Genomic DNA, 10,013 nt, shown 5'->3' on the forward strand with positions numbered 1-10,013 from the left:
TTTAGGGTTAAAGTTCTAAAAGATGTAGTTTAAATGTGTTTTTATAGACTCTCCTTAAGAGTCCTAAGGTAACAGTCTTTTAGAAATCCTAACTTATTCTAAGTAGGAAACTAGTTTATCCCTCTATTTATTTTTATTAAATAAATAGAATTTAATTATTTTTGGGATGGAACTACGCCCTCCAAAAACGTTAACATTTTGGGGTATTTCAAATAACCTAATATCTTTGGTAAATGACAAGCATCCACTTACTTTTGTACATGCAGCAACTTGAGGTGGTTGTCTAATTCTAAAAAGTGTATTGAATCATTTTCCTTAGGGGTGCAACTTGGGTTGGACTCAACCCAAACCCAACGGGTTCACCTGATTTTGCCTCGCGTTGGGTTGGTATTTCCTAGGGTTGGGTTGGGGAAAGCCAACCCGATTTAGTTTCAGGTTGGGTTAGGGTTGAGGCCTTAGGCAACCCGACTCGAGCTCAACCAGATGTTAACCCACCATCCTTCAGATCCACCAACTGTGTTCACTTCAGTGATCATAGCCACAAGTGGCTCTTCTGTCACGTTGGCTTGAGGGATTGGTGCATTTTTCTTACATTAACACATCCGCGCAATATGACCTTTAAGCCCACATATATAACACACAACTTTGGAATAATCATTTTTTTTCAGAAGTTGGGTTTTGGTTCTAACGCTTGAAGATACCTCGGTTCTGGTTTTATTGCTTTTTTTTTCAACTTCTTTTTGGGCTTAAGATTCACTTGCGGTTTCTGGTTTTGATTTTTAACTATAGATATAGCATTCACATTTGTTATATTTTCCATATTCCCTTCTTTCTTATCTTGGTTACGGTTTTCTTCTTCGATTCGGAGACGAACAAGAAGACCTTTCATTGGCATTTCCTTAGTTTTATGAAGAAGGAAATTTCTATACTCTTTCCAAGAAGGAGGTAATTTGTCAATCACAGCTGCAACTTGAAATTGTTCACTTATTCTCATTCCTTCTGCAATAATGTCTTGAACTATCTTTTGCAACTTGTGGGTTTGAGAAATTACCGTCTTCTCATCTACCATATAGTATCTAAAATATTTGCTAACAACATATTTCTTGGACCCAGCCTCTTCCGTATCATACTTATTTTGTAAGGCACTCCAAAGTGCTTTGGAATTCTTACAGTCATACAATTCGTCAGAAAGACAATTGAGTATGAGATTTTGGCAAAGGAAATCAGAATTTTTCCACTTTTTTTTCAACATCGTTCTAACCGATTCAAGTTATGATTTCCATGGCTTTTGGTCACCGAAGACATATGCTGCTTTCTTGGTGGATAAATATGAAAGCATTTTCTTCTTCCATCTCTTAAAATTTGCACTGCTGAATCGAAAAAGGCTTGTTCAGATTTGGGGAATCCGACATAACCTCACCATGAGATGTTATATTTTAGAAAGAGGAAAACATAAACGAATTCACCTAAAAATTATTGTAGAATTTTCCTCTTAAATTAAAATTATGACATACCTGACTTCTGATTTCTGTTAAAAAAAATAGAAAAATAAATGATTAGATGAACCTTTTTCGATGCAGTGAGATGAGGCATGAACTAGGTTGCTCTCATTAAGATGAATTTGCTGCTCTACTGAAGAACCTCCGATGCAGCAGATCCAAACGCAATCACCCCCAGGATACAACAGCTTGACGCACAGTCAATATTTATCTGAACTGAACAATCAGATAAATCTTAACCAAACAACAAGCACTCTGAATGCACAGCAAAGAAGATAAAATAGAGAAGAAAATGGAATGAAAGAACATTGTTTGATATAAGCAGAGAAAATACAGTGTTTTGTTTAGAATAAACAGAGGACAAGGTTCTGTTTGCAAGAAACAGAGGACACGGTTTCGCTAAACAGAGAAAGAGAGAGTATGCTTATGTGAGCAAAGAGCTAAAGGCAAAATATAGAAGTTTTCTTAAGTCTGTTGTGTGTTAAAAACGTTGATAATGATATGCTTTTATAGGCAAAACGTTTTTGTTTAAGACACCTTTTAAAATTAATAAAAGAAAAACTTTAAAAACGTATTTATATCCTTTAAAAAGGAAGGACACGTCCCTTAAACATTATTTAAAAAATAAATCCGTTTTTAAAAGTTATTAATGAGGTTTGCAACTGTCAGATTAAGAGAGAAGTCAAAAGACAAGTCCTTTGGGTTTAAAAGATAAAAAACACATTTTTAAATGAAAACAAAGAGACAACTCTTGTTATTAAAAAAGATAATCTCGTTTAGGGAAACCCCAAACCCAAACCCAAACCCACACGCGCCCGACGCGGCTTGGCGCGCGCGCGTGTTTTAGTTTGTATTTTGTTCTTTTATAAAGTCCTCACCCAAACCAAATTGAATGCCCTTCAAAGGCTCAAGCCTTTCCCTCGACAATATCTCTTATATGGATGCTAAGATCTTTCCCACTATCTCATGTGGGGCTATCTTTTATGAGAGAAAAGAGAGCACACTTTAAAAGATTTCAGTTTTTGGTGGGAAACTTGAAAAAGGGAATCTTTTTCAAAAAGGCTAACATTTTATATTAAAAATACTAACACAAAATATGTTCTATGGACAACCTTTCCCAGGCTCTCATCCGTTGCAGTGTGGCAGGGCAATGAAGTTTTGTAGGAAAAATTATCATGCGATTGAAAGCAAATTCATCCTTAACTTGCATTGTGATTCTTGCTCATGCACAGTTCATTTTCTCAAAAAAAGAAAAAAAAGAGATAGAAAAGAAAAAGAGTTCCCATCTTACTAGGAGCTCTCAATTGAGGTGTGGAATGGTGGGCCTCGTCCTATGCTTTTAGGTGGAGATGGTGGGACCCACCTCATCAAAACATGAGGCGTGGAATGGCATGCACCACCTTATGCCTGGGTTTGGTTGGAGATAGTGGGACTCACCCCATGCCACCAAAACATGAGGCGTGTAATGGCGAGCCCCACCAAAACATGAGGATTGGGTTTACTTTTTATATTTAGGTTGCCTTTAATAAGAAGGTGCCAACTTTAGATGTTTCTTTTTGTTTGTATGAGATTCCATTTTTAGAATCCCTCTTAATCTATAAAAGATGGTAGATGAGACATGTAAGGCGACTTTTTGACTTTGATTATGAAATTAATGAATTGAAGAGAAACATCCGTTCCTGGAGTTTTCTTCTTTTTCTCTGTATTTTGCTATCGTAGGACTACGATTTCCTATTCTTGTGATTTTTTTTCGCGCTTACGCCGTATCAGATTGCATTACACCACCTTCAATTTTTTTGTCATGGTCACCCCCACAACAAAGAAATCCATCAATGATTACGGAACTCCTAATGAATTCACTCTCAAGTAATTTCATTTTTCCTTTTTTTATTTAACTTATTTAGTTTTATAACAGTCACAATCGTGGGGTTAAATTTTGATCCCAACCTCAAAAATTTTGGGGGTTCTAATTTGAAGGTGATTATTTTCTAGGGAAATCTCAAAATTTTTGGGGGTCGTAATTTGTAGGTGATTATTTTCTAGGGAAGCAAGCTTACTTGGGCAAGACTGATTTTGTAGTAAGTTACTCTTCGGTTCTTAGATAGTAATGCACCATATAATGGCATATTATATATAAACTATGGTTTTCCAAGATGGTTTGCAGCCAAGAAACCTATTGTTTACTTTATCTCTTTCTGATTGTTTAAATTGTCAAGAATACACCATATAATGGCATATTATCCATGGAAGTGATCATTTGTCCACTGTAGAGTAAGGATTGACCAACCTGTGTAATGATTTGGTCTATGCTAATTTTCAATGGGAGCCACAAAAATGAAATTTCCAAGATCTTGCACATATGCACAACTTGCAGTTGATTATAGATATCAATAATGAAAATATTACTTGAGAGTTTAGTTTTTATGGCTTGGTATTTCTTTTCATTCTGGTATCAAAAAACACGTGGATCACTGCCTCACAAATCATGTTTTTTTGTTGATATTTCTTTTAATCAATGTCTATTATCTTGCAACCACCTTCATTAAATTGCGTCAACAAAGCAATTTAGGAGTTGTACTTGTTGTATTTGTATTCACCAGAACATTCATTTTTTAAGGAATACCATTGTAATTTGGCTGGAATTGCTTACTTGGTACAATGGTAAAATAAAGAAGCCTCACACTTGATATCACTTAAGGACCCAGAACTTGGACAATGATGCTACAATTTTCTTTATAATTTCTCAGGTATGATTTGCTCTTATTCTTTTTTATTCTTTTCCAGCCATTATTTTCTATTTTCTATATTCTAGTTTCTCTATTCGATTTCACTAAGTGTTGGTTTTACATGTTTTATGTTTCTTAAGTCTTTTATTTTTCTTTTGTAAATGAAGATGAAATATTTAGAAGATAAACTAATTTTGTCGAAATTGAGTAATGATATTATCATGTAGTGCTGTTAATAATATTTTCACTCCCCCTGCATTGACGTTCTCATCCTTTTAAAATTTTAAAGATAATGATTGACGTTCTCATCCATCAGGAAGGGCAACATACGAGGACTCTGATCATGTCAGAAGGGTATCAGGGTCTTTTTTCCACCCGATCTTGAAGAATCACCCCTGTTTGATGATTGTTTTAAAAAATACTCTAAATCCGTAATTTCTCAAAACTATCACACACATTCCGTACTCTTCTCCTTGTTGACGGCCTGTTGAAACGTCCAATCTAAGACAATGATTCTAATTATCTCTACTTCAAGAAATAATTAGATGGGGCCACATTGCACTGTCCCTAGATGGGCCCCACTGCTTGAGACCAATAAACTTAATATAGATAAGAAAATTTTGCACTATTTTTCCACCTTGGCTCTCTCTCTCTCTCTCTCTCTCTCTCTCTCTCTCACACACACACACACACACACACACACACATTAAAAAACCAACAAGAACAAAGAACCAACCCTCTAATTTCCATGGAATTGACATTCCTTCATCCTTTGTCCTTCCCCACTAGAAAACCCACCAACAGATTCTATCATATTACATTTGATTCTACATGATTCTATCATGTAGTGCTGTTAATAATATACATTTGATTTTTAGATTGCTGCATAAAAATCTCGACATTGGATATTATGTGACACGTGCTTTTGTCATCCAATGTTTCTATCATTCTTGAGTGGGACTACCATTTGGAACTCATGTTTTGATGGGGTAGGGCCCATGATTTTGCACCCATGCATAGCATGGGTCCGAAATACTAGTGTGTGTGTGTGTGTATATATATTGTGTATATATGAAACTGAACACATAAATAGTATTAGAAATAGATTACTTTTTGCATATTAAAAATATATACAAGTAGCACTTATGCTACCATTTCCGTATGTGAAAACAACCACACCAAAAGTACCCATACCAATCATCTAAGTAACATACAACAATACTAACATTGATTCTTTCTGCATATGAAAGTAATGAAAGTAATGTATAATCAATATCTATATTGAGTGTTTTCGTATATAAAAATAGGTAGAAAGAATCTATATTAAGGTAGAGTATAAACAATATCTATATTTATTATTTTCTTATGTGATAGTAATATGCAAACAATTACTTAAATTGGTCATTTTGCGTACAAGAATACATTCAAAATTGTTCTCTTAATTGATTATGTGGTATACGAAAATAACACACATCAATCATTACCAAATCTGGACGGATTTGTGCTCGAAATTAGGGCACACAGACTGTCCCAAATCTGGATAATTTTGGGCTCGAAAATAGGACACAAACTGTCCCAAATCTGGACAGTTTTGTGCTTGAAAATAGGGCATACAAACTGTCCCAAATCTGAACAGTTTTGTGCTTTAAAATAGGGCACCCAGACAGTAACAAATCTGGATAGTTTAGTGCTCCAAAATAAGTCACACAAACAGTCCTAAATATGGACAGTTTTGTGCTCCAAAAACTCTCGCACAGCCAGTCCTGAGTTTGGCCAGATTTGATAAAAAATAATACCCCTTATCCTCCTTTCTCCTCCATCTCTCTTTCTCTTTTTTTTTTCTTTTTATCCATCTTTCTCTTTGGGTTGGATGAATTTTCTAACCTAAGGGAAGAGCTTCAGTTATTTATAATGTCTTTCTATTTTTCTTTTCCCTCTCTTTTTTCTCTTTCAAATCCAAGATTTCTTTCTTTCTTTTTGATTCTTAATTCCAATACATGATTTAAGTGATTTCTCATTTATTGTTGTAGGCTTTCCCTTTTGGTTTTCCCCTCCAAGGGTTTTAAGTTTTAAGTTTTTTAAAAAAGTGTCTAAAATATGATGTGCTAGTATGGTTTACTAAATTGAGAAAAGCAAAGTCTTTAATATTTGGAAGATATACACAATCTCACTAATTTTTTTCTAGTTTAAATAGCATAAAACAACTTTAAACTTGCCTAAAAGAGTCATAAAACACAAATCTCATATCTGACCCATACCATAATGGTAAATGGGTCATAACTTCATCAAATCATGTCATAATTGCTTGATGTTGGGCCCATTGGATAGGGAATCGAAAAATCCTTCCAATAAGGCCAAAATCAAGTCAAATGGACAAGATTTAGGATTTGACTACAAATAAAATCACGAAAATACACTACGAACCATCGACTTGCATGCCATCCACTAATCAGATAGTTGAGGCATGATCAACGCTCCGATGGTACAATCTCGAATCCAAACATGCCTAATCGAAGATCCATGGGGCCCAATGTTTGATCTGACTGTCCGAACGGCTCCAAATCAAGGATCTAGACCGTTGACCTTCTATCGGAGAAATCTATGGTTAAGATTAAATCAAAATTTACCAACTCTACTGACCCTTGGTGGGGTCGGGCATTATAATATCTTACTATAAATAGTAAGTCAGAACTTACTATAAGTGCTAAGTCCGTTTGTACTATAAATAGTAAGTCTGAACTTACTTAAAATAGTAAGTCTGCACCTACTATAAATAGTAAGTGAGACCACTTAATATATATTTTGTAGTTAATTTATTTAATAAGATAAGATTAGAGAGACCTAATAAAATTTGACACTTGGTATACTTTTAGAGATAGAATAAGAAACAAGGATTTTCGGGTTTTATAAAAGCCAAACGTGTGGGTTTTCATAACCCACTTGTGCATGCCCAAAATGCATGCCCAAAACCGAGAAAGAAAGGAAAGAGAAAAGAGAAAGAAAGGAAAGAAAAAAGAGAAAAAAAGGGAAGAAGAGAAAGAAAAGAAGAGTAGAGGAATTAGGGTTTTATCTTCAATCCTAAAAGCTTATTCGAGTAAGTGTCTACAAACCTTCTTTTCTGTTTTATGTGTGTGAATTATGTGTGTTTGATCTAAATTTGCTTAAGTTTGTTTCGAATTAGGGTTTTCGGTTATTTTCTTTCGAATTGAGTTTTGCGGGATATTCTTTTTCGGAAAAAAAAGATTCGTTTTCTTGATTTTTGTAAGGAAAAGGGGGTGTGTTTCTCAAAAAATAAGTGTGCTCAGGTTATGGAATATGTATGTACGATGTTTCTTTTGTGTAAAACTATCCATATGTGTGATTATTAGTTCAGGATTGTTTTTGTAAAAAAATCAGATTTATGCATGGGATTTATAGGCCATAAGTGGCTGTTTTTCTTAAAAATTGATATATGTATGAGTTCTACTATCTAGGAAATACATTTCTTTAAATCAGATTTTGTATGGGTGTAATATGCATGTTTTAAGGACTGTTTTTCCAAGATTTCACTATGTGCATGTTACCAAATTGCGAGATAGTTGTTTTCTAACAAAAACAAGAATATGTATGTAATCTATTGACCCAAGATGGCTGATTTTCACAAAATCAGGATATACGTGTGATGTTTACCATGGCAAAAATCTGTTTTTCAAAATCAAATTTGGTTATATTGTAATTTATATGCTAAAGACTAATTTTTTTTTAAGAAAAACAACATGATGCATGTGAACTAGATGAACTATAGTGATGTTTTCTTACGAAATCTAGCTGTATATGAAAAGAGTGCATTGTAAGCTAGGATTTTACACCAAAATAGCCCACGTATGTAATCTTTTGGTCACCAATGAATAGATTTTTTTAGAAAGCAGCCCTTTATATGTAATTTTGATGATATGTATAGTAGTATCTTTGTAGAAAAATCAGCGCGTATGTTTCAAAATTAAGTCACTAAACAATTGTTTTATAAAAATCAGTCAATGAGCGTAACATAATTGGAATGACCAAGTTGTTTTTTGAGAAAAAAAACTAACTTTTTAGAGGTAGATAGAGTCATGATGGTGATTTTCATTATAAATCAGATCTGGCAGGTGTCTTGGATAGTGTGAGAAGGTGTTTGTAAACAACCCGGAAATATGGATTTGGCGTGTGTAGAATAGAAACTTGTAGGAAATAACTTTTCCAAATAGGGACAATGGTATTTAGGTAGCTTAATGACACCATGGATATATAATTATTTCAGGTTGATACCTAGTGCTTCATACTGAGAGATTTTCATCTCTTTCAGCGTTCAAAAACACCAAGGCAAGTGATAGTGACTTGTACCATAATAGCTTCAAAAATGGTTTTGTGATTATAATCTTATATCGTATGATTAGTCTCTTTGGCTCCTACTTGTTTCTTCTGAACGGTTAAATTGATAGTAAATTTTATTTTGATAAATTGTTGAGATAAAATGGTGGCAATGTCAAGTACTAATCATGTAGGTGAAAGTAAAAAGGAAAAACCCCTCATGAAAGAGAGGAGAGAGGTGGGTATAAATTCATGCATGCGTTGCATTGTAAATTGTGGGAGGGAGGCAGGGAGCCAACCTTGAGCGAGATGCCAAAAGCCACCCCGAGGAGAGCGTACCACATTGGGCTAGCGATGCATTCAGGTGAACCTATTCGACAGGATGACAAAGAAAATCCTACCTAGGCTGCACCCAAATATCGGTGGGCTCCTAGATGATCAAGATCAACGGATGGCATATAAAATCCATGAAATGAGGATTAAAGGAAAAAGTAAATGAATGAAAGGGAGTTTGAAATGCCGTTTGGTCTTCAGGTAGTCTCATGCATTCTTCTTTCACATGCATTCATCTTTGCACTTTCAGTTTCTATTTATATTTTTACTTCCAGTTCTGTCTCCACCTTTATTTTAATAAATAGTTATTTTGCTTATACTAACCCTTTAATCATAAGAAATGATTTTATAATGCAAATCTCATTTAGTGGCTCTTATTATGCGAGCCACTAGGGGATCTTATTCAGCTTGTTGCTGACTCAGTTACAACCCACAGGTCCTCTAGGTGATGGCGATGGAGCTTCTGTCACGCAGAAATACACATAGACATGCATCATGGGATGGAGAAGAGTCTTCATAGAGTTTGAGTTAGTGTTGGGAAAGACGATTCCTTCACATCCCGTAGTAGTAGGTGATTCTTTTATTTTCAAGAATTGTAGTTTTAGAATTTTTCAGTCTCATGGAATTAATATGGTGAGTTTTATCTTGCTCCTCTTGTAGTGTGTCAGCTTGTTTCCCTTTTTGGGGTAGAGATTCAGATTTTGGGATTTGGCAAAAAAAATTATGTCTAAAAATTTGCCCCAAATCTTGGTCGTTACAGTAAAACATTCTATGGAAATAATATTCAATGGAAAAAAAACCAAAGTAAAGAAGAAAGACATGGGACAAGCATAATGCTTGGGTAAACCTACATCAATTTTTAAGCACCAGGAGAGTGAATTAGCGTAATAGGAGTGTTTTTTAAAGACAATTAAAGGGTAAGAAGCATTTGGGGGTTTGATGACCAAAGCATGGAGGTGCTGATATCAGCACCCTCCTTTTTCTATATATATCATGACTTGGGGCATTTGGAGGGCGGAGAAAAATCAAGAGAAGAGAAAGAGAGAGCAGAGGGAAATTCCGATTACTCCATTTGAAAGATCTGGCGATATCTCGCGATTAGAGCTATCATTTTAGACATTTCTTC

Source organism: Tasmannia lanceolata, unplaced genomic scaffold (genome assembly GCF_043159265.1).
Source record: "Tasmannia lanceolata isolate RefF3 unplaced genomic scaffold, GAP_Taslan_0.1 ptg000012l, whole genome shotgun sequence".
In the NCBI taxonomy this organism is placed as follows: Eukaryota; Viridiplantae; Streptophyta; class Magnoliopsida; order Canellales; family Winteraceae; genus Tasmannia; species Tasmannia lanceolata.